Here is a 19,385-nt window from a genome sequence, read left to right on the forward strand (position 1 = left end):
CTACACTCTGTAAAAAGCAAACTACCCTTTCTAAGTGTTAACGTCAACATTAAAAGGAAGTTGTGCTAGTCTTCTCTTCCCTATTGTGAAGTATATACGAGTGAAATGGCTTCTGGAACAAGAAAAAAATGTATTGTAAATTTTGTCCATAGGGAATTGATTGGATGGTTGTGGTTTGCCTTTGGTTGATCTCATTTGAGTGACAGGTTGCCCCGCCCTCGCGGCAGTAAACACGTCATCAAGGAAAAGATGTGGCTGGAAGTTATTTTAATTAGCACATGAATAAAAAATAAATAATTTGCAGTGGGCGCTGATAAGCAAACAATGCACATTTATTTTTGTTCATTTTTGTTGATTTGGCAGTTATTGCATTAATTGCAAAATAATAAAAACAAACGAAATATTGCTCAGCACTCAGATGAGGGAACATGCTTGGACAAAGCAAGCCAGCAAGTTTAAAACAATTCACCATAGACACAATTAAACCACAGCCAAGCGGATCTATTAAAAGGAAAATAAACTCGTTTGCTTTAATGGATAAATGCCAGCTGGAGAGAAAACTTATCTTTAATGGCGTTGAGGAACTCACTCTTCTTGGACGGAAGCAAGTCAGGTGAGGCAACACTACTCTTTTATTTTAATGAGCTATTTAAGTGTTTGTAATGCGGTTTATACCATTGCTTGTGTTTTTTAAACTCTTGTGGTAAGTGTGGATTGAGTGTGCTGTGATGAACGTAAATAACACACAGCGTGTTGTGTTCAGTTTGTTCGAACTCGTACAGTATACGTGTCATTAAATCCTGTATGATACAGATGTCATAATTCATGTGGGTTTTTTACACGGTGAAAACTGAATCGCTTCGTTTCAACAAACGAACAAACACTGCAAGAAGCGTGACAGAAAACGAGAGTTCACGCGGGCATCAAAGTGACCGGAAGTCATTATCTGCGTCCGGAAGAAACGCGTAGAGAAAATGAGAATGAAGTTCGAATACTCGGTAAATAAATAGCAAGCGAACAACTTTAAAAAGTTCGTCATTTAATTCAGTAGGCCTACATGACAGTATGCAAATTTAGTATTGAGATTTCAGGGCACTTTAAAGTTATTGAAACATTTACAACATAAAGCTCCATTTCTTTCTTGAATTATATAAAGCTGGGATTTTTTCTACAGGAAATTTTACATTTGTGAACATGGAATTTTGCCATTAAAAGAAAAAAATGTATTATATAAACCTGAATGCGCTTGTATAGGCCTGTACGGTTCTCCAAAAAGACCAAATAATAAATTGTAGGCACATGTGAGGTGGTGTTCGTGCTCAGGGCCTCCTGACGTCATAATCTAGCATGAAATATATATATATTTTGTTACCCTACAAAACATTTTTACAGTGTATGTCACTTTGCTACTGACTGCAATAATTTTGTGGAAGGTCATGAGTAGAAAAAGCAATTGATACTTTTCGGAGGGAGAAGTCTACTCATTCTTCAGCAGTATTTTTCGTTCTTGTTATTTATTTATTTGATTCTTCTGGAGTACTGTTATTTATAAAGCTCTCCGAGAGGTAATAAGCTCTTTGACCTCAGAGATGAAGGAGCCGGCCCCGGATGAGATGACGACCCGTTTATCTGGGATTCCAGAGGCCATGATCGCAGCAGTGAAAAACGACTAGTAAGCGCTAGTGACACTGCACAGTATATAGATTTGACATTTGTGAGCTGAGCTAATAAATAGTGCGCTGACAATGCCGGGGTTTGGTTGTAAAAGGAGACACTGTCCCGGACATTTATCTACAACTGTTGACTCAAATTTCCAGAGCTATTTATCATCGTTTCAATTATGATTTCAAAATGAAACCAAACCCCCTTTTTTTTTCTTTTTTTTTTTTGCAGCAAATGCCAATTTATCATGCAATTAAGCTATTAAGCAACATATTTTCAGTCATGGGTCTACACTCAAATAAGGAGTTAATTTCCTGTGTCAGATTTTGTCTCCACAGCCCTTTCCCCTCATTGCTCCCTTGATTACAGCTTGTTAAAATTCGGCCCATCCAACTTATTATAAAGATAATAAAATCAAACCATCCAGCTAACATGTCTGCAGATCGGTTTGAATTGCGAATTTGTGTTTGCAGTATGAAGACATTATATAATTCGCATTCCCTAAATATGTTCCGATTCACAGGCTCTTGATTATTCCAGTGATTTGATAATAATGATCCAGTCTTTGATTTATTATTTTATAATGCCAGTTTTTCCTTGCAAATGGAAGAAATGTTCTCTCAGCTAAAATAATTAAAATTATATAAATACTTTTTTTCATATTTAAATTCACTAAACCAATGGAAATATCCAGATTTCCACAAATTTTTCCTGTCTTGTTACATCAGCGATAGCTGCATTTACACTAGAGACAAAAGAAACATGAATCAAGCAGAACCAGAATGACTTTGTTGTGTTGAAATGTTCATTCCACTAAGAAACGTCTTTATATGCTTGATGGACCACAAGATTATTCAACAAGGCAAAGGCATCAGCATGTGTGTAAAACATCTCTTTAACTCTTTAAAGATGTAATAGAACATCTTTAACCCGTTCCTAAAATCTGGCTGTGTCTTCTTCTTCTTCAGTGTTGAGAGAGATAATGAACTGTGCGTGATCTTCTGCCAAACCCATGATTCTTTGCGGTTCTGAGAGCGTTTGAGAGCACATTTGTCATCAGGTGTGTGTGAGGAGGCAGTGCTGTAATTAGTGGCTCCCGTGCGCTGAATGCCAGCATTAATTACTCTGAGTATTAATGAGAAGTTATCATGAACAAAGTTTCAAAAATCCACAGCTCATTTATCTGGGTGGCATCTCGACAGCCTGACTAATGCAGGATGTCACCAGGCTGGAGTTTAATTAAATGCGTAATGCAAGCTTCTGTTTGCTCTGTGAGTCTCCTCATGCTCCAGCCTGACTGCCAATGTCAATGCACAAACTGATCTCTCTACTGATCTGAGTCCGGTGTTGTGACTTTCCCCCCCCACTATGTACAGTACAAGGCAGGTTATTGGATCAAAGGGTGTTACATTAAAGTTGCCATGAAATGGAAGTTGCAGTGATCTTAGGGGCGGGGCTTGACTTTGTCCATGAGGAATTGATTGGATGGTTGTGGTTTGCTATTGGTGGATCTCATGTGAGTGACAGGTTGCTCAAGAGAAGCGATGATGCTACGAGAGGACGGGGAAGTTATTTTCATTCAAGATTATGATGGAACATGAATTTAAATAATGATCTGATTGTGCATGGATAAATAATTTATTATAAATACTGCAATATTCCATAAAAAAAAAAACAAGAATTGTCAATTTTGATTTCATGGTGATAAACCACTGCAGTATGACCTACAAAGACACAAACCTTTTAAGAGTGATCTTTTTTTGTTTCTTTCATTCATTATAGATGAACTGATGTTTTTTCCCTGATATTGGTTCAAATTTCCAATAGCTAGTAAGCATGCAGATTTATTTATTTTTTTACTAAATTCTTTAAGGAGCAATATCTGGATTTAATGGATTTAACCTTTTGATGCGCATTATACCTGCCCTTTGGGTTTTATGTCACTTTAGTTTGCATGATACTGTAGATGATGATGATGTCTAAGGTTAAGCTTAAAGGGATAGTTCACTTTGAAATTAAATTTTGGTATGTTTTAGCTTACCTCAAGGGCATCCAAGATGTAGGTGTCTTTGTTTCCGCAGTAGTTTCAATTTTGATATTTTTAGGTCAAACCGTTCTTGTCTGTCAGTCATATAATGCAGGTCTGTGGTCACTATCTCAAAGAGCATGCACAGAGAAGTCCAAATTAAACAATTCCCCATCGTAAGTACACATTGATGGCCCAAGACACGAAACGAGCGGTTTGTGTGAGAAAACAAACAGTATTTATATCGTTTTTACCTCTTGTACACTTTCCGGCGCTTGCGCAGACTAAGCCAGAACGCGCGCACACGTCACACACCAGGAAGCGCGCGCGCCCTCAGATCACTTGGATGTGGTTGTGTAAAGGTGAAAACGATATGAATACTGTTCGTTTTCTCACACAAACCGCTCGTTTCGTGTCTTAGGTCATCAATGTGTACTTACGATGGGGAATTGTTTAATTTGGACTTCTCTGTGCATGCTCTTTGAGACAGTGACCACAGACCTGCATTATATGACTGACAGACAAGAACGGTTTGACCTAAAAATATCAAAACTGAAACTACTGCGGAAACAAAGACACCTACATCTTGGATGCCCTAGAGGTAAGCTAAAACATACCAAAATTTAATTTCAAAGTGAACTATCCCTTTAAATCCTGTCTTTACTTTGAAACATTGTTTTCTACTAAACAAATTATAAAGTAATAGCATTTTTTTTTGAGAGAGAGAGAGAGAGAGAGAGAGAGAGAGAGAGAGAGAGAGAGAGAGAGAGAGAGAGAGAGAGAGAGAGAGAGAGAGAGAGAGAGAGAGAGAGAGAGAGAGAGAGAGAGAGAGAGAGAGAGAGAGAGAGAGAGAGAGAGAGAGACTTACATAAAGAGTGCCATTTATCATAAAAAAAATATGACTGACCAGATTATCTCTTTTAAGATTCATTCATTCATGCACATATGTTGTTATGAATTGGTTTGTTTAGGCTTAGTTGTTTGCGGAACTGAGACTTTAATTTTGTCTTTCATCTAGAATCCTGTGTATCAAATTCAGACGCTTTTTTAAACATTTATAAGAATGTGCTCATGAAAGTCAAGTAGGCCCAAAATTAGCGAGGAATTGGATTTTCACAACAAATAAACGGTTGGGGGGAGACTGTGTAATTTGACTTGCTAAAAGGAAGTTCCTGTCTCTGCCAAAGCTAATTATTCTCCTTATCTGGGTCTTGGCTCTTTAAATACGTGTGTGGAGTTTGACTTTGGGTCCCTCTGGCATGAGTAAGTTTACATTATGCTCAACACATGAGAATGATGAGCCATATTAAATTTGCACTGAATTTACTCTATTTGACTCTAGTCAGAAATATTTTTGGCTGCTTTTGCAGCTCGCTATTGTATATTTTTGTGAGATTTTGCTGACTTTAAGCAAACTCACTCAGCTGTCTGCTTCTGCCACAGTTTAATCCTACACGATTATGATGTGAGCGGACTAGAGTTGTTAAAATGGAAGAAACCGTTTGTGCATGAGTTCCTATATGCTCTCTTATATAGGACATGAGTCTCACGCATTTAGCAAAACAGTGCTTTCTATTTCGATTCAGACCTTTTGGGTGATAAAAATAAGCTAATTCTTAAAAATCAGCACTTCCTCATAATCTAATCTAAGCAGGCCTTTTCTTTTATTTTTTACTCTATACAACATAGAATATATATATATATATATATATATATATATATATATATATATATATATATATATATATATATATATATATATATATATATATATATATATATAAATAACATGTATGTTTTTTGGACAAGAATTGAAGGTATTCCTTCCGAATATCGATCTTCATAAATAGTGTTCTTGTTCCCATATCTTGACATAATTCTCTCCAAAGTGTCTGATGACAGTTCGTCGTGTACATGTAGAGTTATGCATCTGTATATATGCTCTATTATTTGATCATCATTTGATGATTTATTGCTGCTGTGTTCAATAGACACTGCACACAAACATTTTAAAATTAAATTTGCTCTCTGCCTGCTTTCCAAATTCACCCTAGAGTGTTACTGACGTCTAAAAATTGTGCATACGGAGTATAAACTGTGGATAGAAATCTTGTTTCTTACATGCAATTTATGAAGATGCCACTGTAAAGAAATATCTGAATCACTAAAATATGGTTAAAAGAGGCTTGTGCAGGATGAAAGTTGAGGTTTAGATTTAGCCATTTATCTCCCTCATTGTGTTTCTCACTAGTGTAATATCTGCTTGCATTCAGCTGAGATTGAATGTGTAAAATTCTGTAATGCATCTCAAAAGATCAATAGTGCAAGATTAGATCAAACGCCAGATTAAAGACGTCATTTATTTCAGACTGCAAGCCTGTCTGCTGCTGGTTACCTGTAGTTGCTGTCACTTAAATGCTATTATAATGCAGGATGATGTTGTTGGTCTGCATTCAAAGCCACCCTGGAATCTGGATGAGCAGCTGATCTAGATCTGACTGAGCAGTCAAGCGGTCAAAATGTGAAGTAAATCAGCTCATCTGTATGTGTCAGCACAGCTCAGACACACACACAGATCCTGCTAGAGTTCACAGCCACTTTGAATCACTTTCAGTCATTGAGATGCAAATACACAGTTTTCAGAGCAGGCATATTGTGGATTTTATTCAGGTTTGTTGGGTTTATTAGGGTTTCCTCTTTTCCAGTTTATTTTCATTTCATAAGTGTTTGTTGAAATAGAATATCAAGCTGTTGGTTCTGTCTTGACTTCCGATGCGATTATAGCTATAGTGACCAAAAATATATATTTAGGGATGCAGAACATATCGTACCATTGGCTGATTGTAGAGGTTTTATTTTTTAATTAATGTTGGCTGATATTTGATATTTAATTGTGCATGCTAATTTTCTCTATTTTTACATTTACATACATTTTACACCTTTGCTGTCATCCAACGCTCACTTAAGGTTTATCTAGTTTTATGACACTGTTAAATCAAATCTCAAAATAAACATCCTTTTTTTTCATGCTGTACATTATAATATAGTGATGCCTACAGTAAATTCATATAACACCACTGATTTTAGTTTTTAAACCATTTATTTAGACAAAATAGTGTGGAATTTTAATATCAGACATATGAAAATAACAGTATTAGTCTATTTTTTTATATCCGTGCATCCCTACAATAAAATGAATTGATATTAATTGAAATACATTTATTAAAAAAAAAAAAAACATTTATGATGATCTTGGATTATATAACATATTTTCACTCTTCAAAACACATGATGATCTTGGATTATTATTTTATATATATATTTGATCAATTTATATATATAAAATAATAATCCAAGATCATCATGTGTTTTGAAGAGTGAAATTTAGCAGTCATAAAACTGAATGATTTAATATGTTGACCAAGAACATTGAAAACCTTGGGTTAAAATCAGGGCTAATTCCAAAAAATCTATTTACATAACCCTGAACCACATATCCTTGGTTTCTTCTCCTGTGCCTCTGTCCTGACAGCACAGCGAGAGTGGAGTCAACATGCCGACACACAGAGAAACAGTCCTGTAACTTGTGTAGAAGTAACAGCTGTGACAGCCACACCATGAGCAGTGAGCATGTAAAACATCCACTGTGTGTACATGAACCCTCATAATGCCATTATAATGAGATTTAGGCAATATTGCAATTACAGTTTAGCTCATGTAAACACAATACTTTGTATTGATGCGATGAAGCTCACAATCGTAGTAACCATAATCATAGTAAAATATGTAGCATATTGCAATTTTAATCGCAATATACAGGCATGTAATCCCATCCCATGACGTAATCACGTTGAAAGTATAGTGTTTACAAAGTGAACGTGCAAAGACTAAGTCAAACGGCATTTACAAAAAATAAAGAAAAATTAAAACAACAATGTCAGACGATTTTGAAGTTGAAGGAGAAAAATAAGATCACTCTAACCTAACTTTTTGATCTTTCAACGTGATTATGTATGTGGCGCATCGCAGTGCTAGTGCAAGACGAGCATTTGATTTGTGGTTAAAAAGTATTATATATTTATTTATTTTATATAAAATGACTGATTGTTTTGCTGGATAAGACCCTTATTCCTCGGCTGGGATCGTGTCGAGACTTTGAAGCTGCACTGAAACTCACATTTTTACCTTCAACCCGTTGTCCACTATATGGAGAAAAATCCTGGAATGTTTTCCTCAAAAACCTTAATTTCTTTTCAACTGAAGAAAGAAAGACATGAACATCTTGGATGTTTTAATTCTGAAGTGAATTAATCCTTTAAACACACCATAAGCGCTCTATCCAGTATCTCCCCCCCCCCCCCCCAGCAAGCAATCTTACACATGTTGTTGTTGCACATGTTCGATCTTTTCCTGCAAACACACACATCCTCTCAGCGTCTGTGCTTTGTGTTTGACGTGACTGAGCCACACACACTCAGAGAATATGACTCCTCCGGATGAGATCAGAGAGCAAAGTTGGACCTGACGGCACTATGAATTAGAGCTCGGGATCTCTGTGGGATCTCTGTGGGATCCCGGAGACGGCAGCAAGTGCGCTGGACAGTGCGATCACGTGATCAGACCCTGGAGCACTAATTAAATCGGCTTGAAGTTGCAGCAAATTAAAAGGAATAAATTAAAGTAATTTACTTGTCGACCCTCCGCCCACCTGTCAAGTGAAATGAAGGCTTCATTACAACCTTTCACCTCTCTTTCCCACTGTTAAGGGTTGCTGGAGTGACCCATAAGACGTCTATTGATGGATCTGAGGGTGCAGGACACAGTCAGAGGTTCAAGTTCAAAGTCTCTCGGTGTTTTCTGAAGAAATGGCCATGATTTGTGGTAGGTTTCATGCTCCCTGGTGTCTCTCTCGCAGTGCATTGTTCTCAGGATGAGTTTACACTTCATTTATTAGTTGAGCGGACCTGTCTCTGGCCACACCACAAATGTATATCAAGCTGCATTTAATAAGACTTACAATTATACTTGTAAATGTTTGTAAATTACTTTGGTTATTTATGCATGTTGCCTAGACTAGTCACATCCATATTTTTCTGCTTCTCTGCTTTCCAATTGTCTGGCCTTGGTGACACATACCAGCCGAGCGAGGATTTCATAAATATATCCACGTTCAGTTTGTTGTTCCCAAACTTTTTTAGAATGCCAAACCCGCTGAGGCATTTAACATCCTTCTGCGTAACATCCCTCTCGTCCACTTACACTGCAGTCATACCTTCCAGTCAAATTCCTTAAAATTCTATTAATATAATTATTAATACAATAAATGCCTCTATATGCATTTACACACTGTTTAATGCCGATCAGAGGTTGGCATGAATGCCATTACAATATCATGAGAGGTTTTAAATAAAACATGTTCAGTATAGAAATATGAAATGATGGTAAAAACAAAGTGATACTTTAAATATTAAACTAAATCCGCCACCATTCATTCAGTGGCTAACTGTATTTATGAATGGGTCATTGAATAATTGACTCTTCTGATTTGACCAAAGCCGCAGATTCGTTTGCTAACGAATGGAGACACACAACAGCTCTGCTGTGGCTTTCGTTTGAACTATTATTTCTTTGCAAACTAAAGCAAACAATACTGTGTTTAAAATGTACATCACTTAAAGGAGACCTATTATGCAAAATTCACTTTTACATGGTGTTTGATCATAAATCCATCCACTCCTATTTGTTTTAGTCCCAATAAAACATAAGCAGTGTCTCAGAACAAGCTGTTTGCAGATTGCAGCTTATGTGACGGCTTATGTGTTTAGGGCCCGCCCACAACTGCTGATGGACTCCGCCCTGTTAGCATAGACCCCGCCCCGAGTGAGTGTTAATGTTAATGTTAATCTCAAATGAGCTGAAACTTCAGACACATTCTGGGGACACCTGACACTTATATTACATCTTGTAAAAAGGGGCATGATAGGCTCCCTTTAATATTACCCTTTTGTTTGTGGAAATTCAAGAAAAATTGCATTCTTGCTTGTATAATATCAACATTAAAAACTCATACAGGGTGTGTTTTTTTGTATCTAAGAGAGTCTGCCAAAACAAGAATTTCATCTGCTAGAAATTTGGAGGGTTACCTGGTTTGTCAGTGCAGGTTTGCCAACTAAATATGATGAATTATTGATGTGCCACTAAAATCTGTAAACAGGATTAATGCACATAAATTATGTCAGTATTGAAATTAGATTGCCATATTATAAACATCACCAGAGGTAATCTCTGTCTTTTTCAGGGTGTTTTATGTGTTTGTGTTGTCCAGAGATGGGTATTAATCTTGTTGAGGGGAGCGTTTACAGATTTAGGGATCTACAGTTGTTAAAGTCTAAGGCCGGTTTGATCATTATCATATTGATTGCTGTAACTGAAGCCTAGATCAATTTAGTGATATCTATGGCCCCGTAATTCAGTTCATATTTGTGACTCTATATATCACATGCTTTACATCAGGGGCCCAATGAAATCTGTTTTTTCCCAAATTTTTCTTTTTTTCATACATTTTTCTGGCTTCCTTTTTAATGACTTTCAGTCACCAAGATTTAGATTTAATTTCAGTCACCAAAAAAGCATGTCTACACACATGAATGTTAAAAAGGTTATGTAGTAATTTATTAACATTTGAACTTTTCTGGATTTTATTTTTTATTTAAAACAAATGTATCATCAAAAACGTGATAATCAAATGAATTAAACTTTAATCAATCAATCAATTAATCAATGTTTTAAAATGTTTCAAATGAAAATGCAATAATTCCTTTACAATAAAACATCACATTTTTGGAAAAATAAAGTGCTGCACAACATATAGGTGTACTATAAATAAAAAAATCTCTTGATTGTGTGATATTACTTAATGTTTTCATGTATTTTGTCATTTAAATAAGTACCCTGATAATGCTTCTGATGTCATCCTCTGCTCTTTTATAACTGTGTGTGTGTGTGTGTGTGTGTGCGGCTGAAGAAAGATGCTCAGCACACACTGTCAGCTTAGCTCAGGTCAGTGTCTGTAAATGTATGGAAATGAGCCGGTGATCCCTGCTGAGTTTCTTAATGTGTTCATCATTGACAGTGATGAACAGCCCCAGTGCCTCCATAAACTATAGTTTAGCAGAGGACACAGTGGGAGGCAGAACATGAAAACAAGATCAAGTCATACAAGCCTACTTTCTTTTCTATCTCTCACTTTCTTGTTCTCTCATGTCCGCTGTTTCTCTCACTCTTTGTCCAGTTTTACAAAGACTACAAAGGATGCTGCTTATGCTTTGAATTTCATCTGCAAATCAATGTTATGGTCTCTTTAAAACATCATTTACAATATCAAGGTTAGTCATCAGATGCAGACTGCTTTAATCCTGCATGCACTTATCAATATGCCCGACAAGTCGGACTCCCGTGTCAATATACATCGTACTAATCCTTCCTCTGACATCAGGGGAGGCGCAGCCTTTAGCCATGTCCGAGTCTTACATTTCTCTAAGAATAACCTTATTTAAGCCCCTCAGCCAGAGGTGTCCTGAATTATGAATAGGAGAAAAGCTTAAGCAAACCTTATGAATCTGACTTATGAAGCCGCTGAGGTAGTTTGAGAGCTTCATGTAAGTTTGACTGTTTACACCTGGAATTAAGTGAACTTAAGTTCACCTGGAATTAAGATCAGTCTCTGGGATCAGTGGTTTGTAAAATGCGTCATAAATGCAAAAAAAAAAAAGAAAGAAAAAAGTTATGCATTGTAAAAAAATAATGCATTGTAAAAAAAATGATATGAACAATACGTTATGACAACATATGTTTTTACATTGCCTTAACTCATCAAAATAAGTTAAGCAATTTTCAACTTTTTTTATGTTATACAAGATTCAACTTTTTTTTTTAAAGTCAGTTTAATGTAATTTAATTTGAAATGACTTAAACATACAGGTTGATTGTACTTAAAAATTGAAGGCAGCAACTTGTTTACAGTGTGTGTGATGTGTGAATGTGTGTGTATATACACTCACCTAAAGGATTATTAGGAACAACTGTTCAATTTCTCATTAATGCAATTATCTAATCAACCAATCACATGGCAGTTGCTTCAATGCATTTAGGGGTGTGGTCCTGGTCAAGACAATCTCCTGAACTCCAAACTGAATGTCAGAATGGGAAAGAAAGGTGATTTAAGCAATTTTGAGCGTGGCATGGTTGTTGGTGCCAGACGGGCCGGTCTGAGTATTTCACAATCTGCTCAGTTACTGGGATTTTCACGCGCAACCATTTCTAAAGAATGGTGTGAAAAAGGAAAAACATCCAGTATGCGGCAGTCCTGTGGGCGAAAATGCCTTGTTGATGCTAGAGGTCAGAGGAGAATGGGTCGACTGATTCAAGCTGATAGAAGAGCAACTTTGACTGAAATAACCACTCGTTACAACCGAGGTATGCAGCAAAGCATTTGTGAAGCCACAACACGCACAACCTTGAGACGGATGGGCTACAACAGCAGAAGACCCCACCGGGTACCGCTCATCTCCACTACAAATAGGAAAAAGAGGCTACAATTTGCACAAGTTCACCAAAATTGGACAGTTGAAGACTGGAAAAATGTTGCCTGGTCTGATGAGTCTCGATTTCTGTTGAGACATTCAGATGGTAGAGTCAGAATTTGGCGTAAACAGAATGAGAACATGGATCCATCATGCCTTGTTACCACTGTGCAGGCTGGTGGTGGTGGTGTAATGGTGTGGGGGATGTTTTCTTGGCACACTTTAGGCCCCTTAGTGCCAATTGGGCATCGTTTAAATGCCACGGCCTACCTGAGCATTGTTTCTGACCATGTCCATCCCTTTATGACCACCATGTACCCATCCTCTGATGGCTACTTCCAGCAGGATAATGCACCATGTCACAAAGCTTGAATCATTTCAAATTGGTTTCTTGAACATGACAATGAGTTCACTGTACTAAAATGGCCCCCACAGTCACCAGATCTCAACCCAATAGAGCATCTTTGGGATGTGGTGGAACGGGAGCTTCGTGCCCTGGATGTGCATCCCACAAATCTCCATCAACTGCAAGATGCTATCCTATCAATATGGGCCAACATTTCTAAAGAATGCTTTCAGCACCTTGTTGAATCAATGCCACGTAGAATTAAGGCAGTTCTGAAGGCGAAAGGGGGTCAAACACAGTATTAGTATGGTGTTCCTAATAATCCTTTAGGTGAGTGTATAGTACTGCAGTTTGAAAACGTTTTATTTATATTGTATTATATTCAATTATATAAAATATTAAATTGTATAACTACAAAATTTAATATGTATATTAAAAACAAGGCTGTAATTTATAGTAAACCTATCTGTAAGTACTATGTATATGTATATGTATGTATACACACACACACACACACACACATATATATATATATATATATATATATATATACATATAATTATAGATATATTATTATTATTATATGTGCACTAAGACAAGAATAAGTAAATGCCACTTCAGTGTCTTTGAAAACTTTGCTATATCCTCAGCAGGAAGACATATGTAAAGACTCATGAGGAAAACAAACCTTGGTTTAACTTTGCTCTATAGTCAAAGAGCGCTCACCACCATAGGGCCAGACAATTTATCATCTGACATGTTCCCTGTTGCCATGGATACATTGCCTCCTTGGCATGCAGTGGAGATAAAGCATTGTCATGTCTCTATCCAAGAGTGGTAGATCAAAGAGCAGTAGTTTTACTACATGAATGGATTTCCTCGTGGGCATATTACCTTTAAGGTCTCTGGAAGGATGCCTGGCCGAAAGTTGCATTTACATGGTCTGAGAGAAATGGCAATGAAGGGCTATAACTACGCGAGCATAAAGTCAAAAACAAGCCTCGCTTGATACGGATACTACTGTTGAATGTCACTGTATTTATAATGGATGACTCTGTTTCCATGGTGTAAACAATACAAAGCACACATATAAATATGCATGTATAAATCATTGCGTGTTCATAGATGTGCATAAATTGCTCAAGGACATTTATTCTCATTCCTGAACCAAGTAATGTTCACAACTTATTCAAATTTGCTGCTCACTGTGTTAAAATAACCACGTCATCTGCAGCTCTTAATGCGGCTCTTTACATCAAGCAGCGCGCACGAGCTGAAAGGGCTTGAATGAAGCGCGTTTGGCTCTAGATACAAATATTATAGATATAGCTCCAAAACATCATTACCATAAACGACCACGAGCGCTTGTGGTGTGAACTGCTCCATTGTTTTGACACGCTGCTCACTTGTAGAAACGGCAAAACGGCGCAATTTGAATACCATTTGAATACCACTGCTTTAGAGAGATGAAACGCATGAATGAGACAATAAAGAGCAGGAGTGATTGATGTAAATATGAGTTAAGCGCAATCATTTGTAAAAAGAACTCAATGCGGTGCTCGTGTTGACTGACACACAGCTGAAGAAAAAGCAGCATCTCTCTACCTTGGAAATCCAGAGTTCTCACGAGAGCACAAGTTGAATTTGCTCAGCGAGTTTACTCTGGCGTCGAGTAATGATGCTCATTAAATATGCCCTTGTATCCGAGCTGCACCAATCACATCGGGTTATCTGATATAGGCGGGCCAGAGGCGAGATGACGACAGCGCTGTGACGTCGAAGTCATTAGTAAACATTGCAAGATGGCTATGGATGAACACCAGTTGTTTGAAACGGCTTTGGCCGCTACAATGAACGAGTTAGACTTGGCTTTTTATCTAAAAGAGGAACAGAAGACGCCGCTCAAATCCTTCCTTTGTAAGAAGGGCGTTTTTGCTGTTTTGCCGACCGGATACGGCAAGAGTCTAATCTACCAGTTAGCTCCGCTGGTAGCTAAGCGTATGGGGCTTGTTGTGATTGGTCGTAGTGTTATCCAATTGCGTGCAGTGAGATTTTCAAATGCATGCTTGGTGCCGCCCCTCGAGCTGGCCGATTTTCATTAGTCGATGCCAGACCATTAATCTTTCACATTTAGGTCTGGATTTCCAGGCTAGCGTCTCTCAGCATGTGATCACGAATTCAGTTCTTATTACGCTTGAATGGTCGATTACACACACACAATTATGTCAAAATGCCCATGGTGAGGATGGTAAACAGTTGGGTGTAAACCGGATGTGTATCAGTATAACTGATCTGTGCATTCGGTCTTAAAGTGACAGCGGACTATTATTATACCTGATGCTCTCTGTGTCGTTAATGTTAATCAAACAAAAGAGAGAATAACTTGCTGATCTAGACTGAATAATTTAGTAGCTTTAATAAGAAAAATTACAGTGAAGACTATGCAGTATTTTGTTTTTACATTTGATTATTATTCAATTTCTGTAGTATTTCTAATACCTGAAATATATTGTACATGAAAAACTTAACTCAATTCATATGTTTTGCTATACATTTGTCCTATTGTTTGTAATTTGCTTCTTTGTTATTGTTATTAAAAAAAAAAAGACTTAAAAATAACTACATGAAATAAAATTCCTTATATCATGAAATAAGATCTTGGTCAGGGTTTGGCTGTGGCTAGTGGTTTTCCAAAGTTACTAGCCACCCAGCATTTTCACTGGCCTCAATTTTGACATGGGGAAAAACTGCCATATAGATATTTTTAATATCAACTCATAATTTGGCAGCAAATTTATTAGGCTGCTGTCACTTTAAGACCTGATGGATCCATTATACTGTTACACATGCGTTTTCTTTCTCAACTGTTTACATTAACTTAAAACATAACTGACTGTGTTTACATGAATACTCGACAAGACTGGCAATTTGACATTATTTTGTGTGTATTTGACTGTTTAAGTGCAATAAGCAGCGTAAAAGAGCTCAATTTAGTGCTGCTAGGCGGCTTTATGTGTGCACTCTTTGGGTGTGAGCACACAATCTGCGGTAATTATGGTAAAATTATGCGCAATCACACATCGAAATTCACCAACTGTAACACCAACAATATTCATCCAGAGCAAATGGAACGAGTGAGTGAGGAGAGGCGGGTTTGTGTGTAACTCGCTGTCGGAGAGAGAAAGAGCAGCTGGTATCCTGTATCTATTCTGCAGAAAATGAGTATTGGAAGCGTTTCAGATATTTTTGTATCGGTATCGAAAAATCTCTTTATTTTTGACAACTACTTAGCACATAGTTTATTATTTCCCGATGCCCTTTTAAAAGATTACAATTGAAAAATGTCAAAAGTGGCCAAACCTGCATTTGGCGGGTTTGCGTGTGTTAATGTCAAGCCCTGGTCATATCGCCCACTGCTACTATCATGTAATTCATTGATTTAAAATCTTGCATGAGGGAACTAAGGGATCCCCGTCTTTGTTTTTGTCCCTGTGAAGTCCATCCCAGATCCCAGTGGAAGTCTGAGCTCTGATTTATTCATGAGACCACTTCCCACAATAACTGTGTTTAAGAGCAGCTCGTCTGGATGTCGGGTCCAGTGGATGACTGGGGTCCTCCGGAGTGTGTGGTGATCAGAAACTTTTTCATGCCACATCAGCTTATTGTGTGCAGAGATATATAGATCTTGGAAAGCGAGCTTCTGCGCTCCGATGGACGTTCAGACGTGGGTTTGGCTCTGTGGGTATGCAGGCTGATGTTTCCTGAATAATTCATGAGCCACTCAGCATTTTAAGTGCTCTTTATTGAATTGCACAGGCCCACGATTTACCGACATCACTGGCCGAGAAAATTGGATGTTGCATGTAAAGGAATAGTAAACGGAGACCCAAGAAAATGTAGGATGCTTATTTTACAAGCGCACTTGACTCTAGCCATACTGTACATGACGCCTGGAGAAAATGGCGAGGCTGAACCAAAAGTTTGGGAAGACTGCAAGAACCTTTAAGAGGATTACATTTTTACCTTGTTTGTTCACTGAAAAAAAAAAAAAAGTTTAGTTTAGTTTATTTGGAGGTGTGAACATTTTTCTTTTTTAAAAATCAGGACAAAAATCTACATTTTTCCCTAGTGCTGTCGCCTGATTTAAGAGCATACCCTGTTATTTCAAGCAAGATCAAAAACCTATAGTGTGTTCATATATACTCCGTTACTATTGCTCAGAAATGTTCTTCACAGAACAAGTTGCTTGGCAACAAGCAAGTTCTTAAGAAGCCGTGATGCACAAAAAAACATTTCACCATGAGGACTGATTTTCATATGTGCTTCGTAATTATCTGTTACATCAACCATGCAATCTCACCATGCACTTTTAGTAATTTCACCCATTTTGTCTTTTATTACGGTGCATGCGTCATGAAATATTGAATGGCCACAAGTTTTCAAAACATTTATGCATTGAGTCAGTACAAAAAAAAGTGTACTAGGTCATATGGAAATTAAATATAACTTTTATGGTTTTTATTACCAGATTGATCAGGCTATCAATTTTCATTTGTCGCAATGGCTGAGGTCCAGTGCTGTAATTGGCAAACGAACGGGTAAAAAGCTGGTAATAAAGATTCCTGTGCAGGCCATATCAATTCTGTATTTACTAGAATCTATAAAGAGGACAAATACTGGAATGGGACAATCAGAGACATGCAGCCCTAGATATTTAGTTGAAATCAATGTATTGTTTAATCGAAATGTATGACAAAAATCATGTTTATGTGAAAAGCACTGATTAATACATTTTTATGGGTTAACAAGCTTCAGATGAAAAAAAAAAACTGTGGACAAAATGTAGGGAAACACACACCCATATATATATATATATATATATATATATATATATATATATATATATATATATATATATATATATATATATATATATATATATATATATATATATATATATATATATATATATGTATGTATGTATATACAGGTGCTGGTCATAAAATTAGAATATCATCAAAAAGTTGATTTATTTCAGTAATTCCGTTAAAAAAGTGAAACTTGTATATTATATAGACTCATTACATGCAAAGTGAGATATCTCAAGCCTTTATTTGTTATAATTTTGATGATTATGGCTTACAGCTTATGAAAACCACAAAATCAAAATATCAGAAAATTTGAATATTGCATGAAATCACACAGTAATTACACAGTGATACCATGGTCATTGAACCAGGTTTTGGTTCTTTTGGCAGTGTGGGCCGGTGCAAATCCTGCTGGAAAATGAAGGACGCATGAAGTGCTCTGGACATGTCCTGGTAGACGGCTGCGTTGACTCTGGATTTAAAGGACAAGTTCGGTATTTTACACTTAAAGCCCTGTTTACAGATCGTTTCTGATGAAATAGAACGGTTAAGATTAAAATTTGGTCACATGCTGCTGTCCCGAGAATTTTAGGTTTATTTCGCTTTCCCCCCCACCTACAGAATGGCAGCCTATGGGCACTGGAACAATCCTTCATAAAACGCATGAAACTTTCGTTTACAAAGACATGAAACTCACCGAGTGGTCAGGGGTGTCCACTGATATGCTCACACAAAAATCGCTGCAAAAGATGCTTTCCAACAGGTGTTTTACCATTCGTTGTAAAACTGTGGACCTATTTTTCCAAACGTCTCACACCCGTACATTCTTCCGTTGAGAGCTTGAATAATAAACACTCCAGCCCAGTTGGTGGCGATAATGCACCTTTGCCAATTGCAAGCAAACCACTGGCATTTAATTGAATACACAGAAGAAGCAGAAGAAGAAGCGGCGGAGTAATACCGTACTGCACACAGCCCATCCAATTCAAGTCAATGGAGTTGGACAAAAACTACGATAAAACCTGTTGGAAAGCATCTTTTGCAGCGATTTTTGTGTGAGCATATCAGTGAACACCCCTGACCACTCGGTGAGTTTCACGTCTTTGTAATCGAAAGTTTAATGCGTTTTAGGAAGGATTGTTCCAGTGCCCATAGGCTGCCATTCTGTAGGTGGGGGGGAGAAGCGAAATAAACCTAAAATTCTCGGGACAGCAGCATGTGTCCACATTTTTATCTCAACCATTCTATTTCATCAGAAACGATCTGTAAACAGGGCTTTAAGTGTAAAATACCGAACTTGTCCTTTAATAAAGCACAATGGACCAAAGTCCTCTTTTCTGATGAGAGCAAATTTTGCATCTCATTTGGAAACCAAGGTCCCAGAGTCTGGAGGAAGAATGGAGAGGCACACAATCCAAGATGCTTGAAGTCCAGTGTGAAGTTTCCACAGTCTGTGTTGGTTTGGGGATCCATGTCATCGGCTGGTGTTGGTCCACTGTGCTGTCCACTCAACGCAGCCGTCTACCAGGACATTTCCAGAGCACTTCATGCTTCCTTCAGCTTCCTTCAGCAGCTTCCTTCCTCCAAGCTTTATGGAGATGCTGACTTCATTTTCCAGCAGGATTTGCACCGGCCCACACTGGCAAAATAACCAAAACCTGGTTCAATGACCATGGGATTATTGTGTAATTACTGTGTGATTTCATGTAATATTCTAATTTTCTGAGATTTTGATTTTGTGGTTTTCACAAGCTGTAAGCCATAATCATCAAGATTATAACAAATAAAGGCTTGAGATATCTCACTTTGCATGTAATGAGTCTATATAATATACAAGTTTAACTTTTTTAACGAAATTACTGAAATAAATCAACTTTTTGATGATATTCTAATTTTATGAC

The 19,385-nt window shown here is 37.3% G+C and overlaps 1 long non-coding RNA gene across 2 annotated transcripts in view; it reads left to right on the plus strand.

Annotated features, from left to right (window-relative positions):
• Positions 1-289: 289 nt before the first annotated feature.
• The window catches only part of LOC307162747, a 54,905-nt gene continuing 35,809 nt past the window's right edge, over positions 290-19,385 (plus strand). For both annotated transcript variants that reach the window (XR_013821974.1, XR_013821975.1), the window contains exons 1-2: positions 290-613; positions 8,455-8,569. This is a non-coding gene — a long non-coding RNA (uncharacterized lncRNA). The remainder of the gene's footprint in view (positions 614-8,454; positions 8,570-19,385) is intronic.

The sequence above is a fragment of the Squalius cephalus genome (assembly GCF_949319135.1).
Source record: "Squalius cephalus genome assembly, chromosome: 8".
Lineage (NCBI taxonomy): Eukaryota > Metazoa > Chordata > Actinopteri > Cypriniformes > Leuciscidae > Squalius > Squalius cephalus.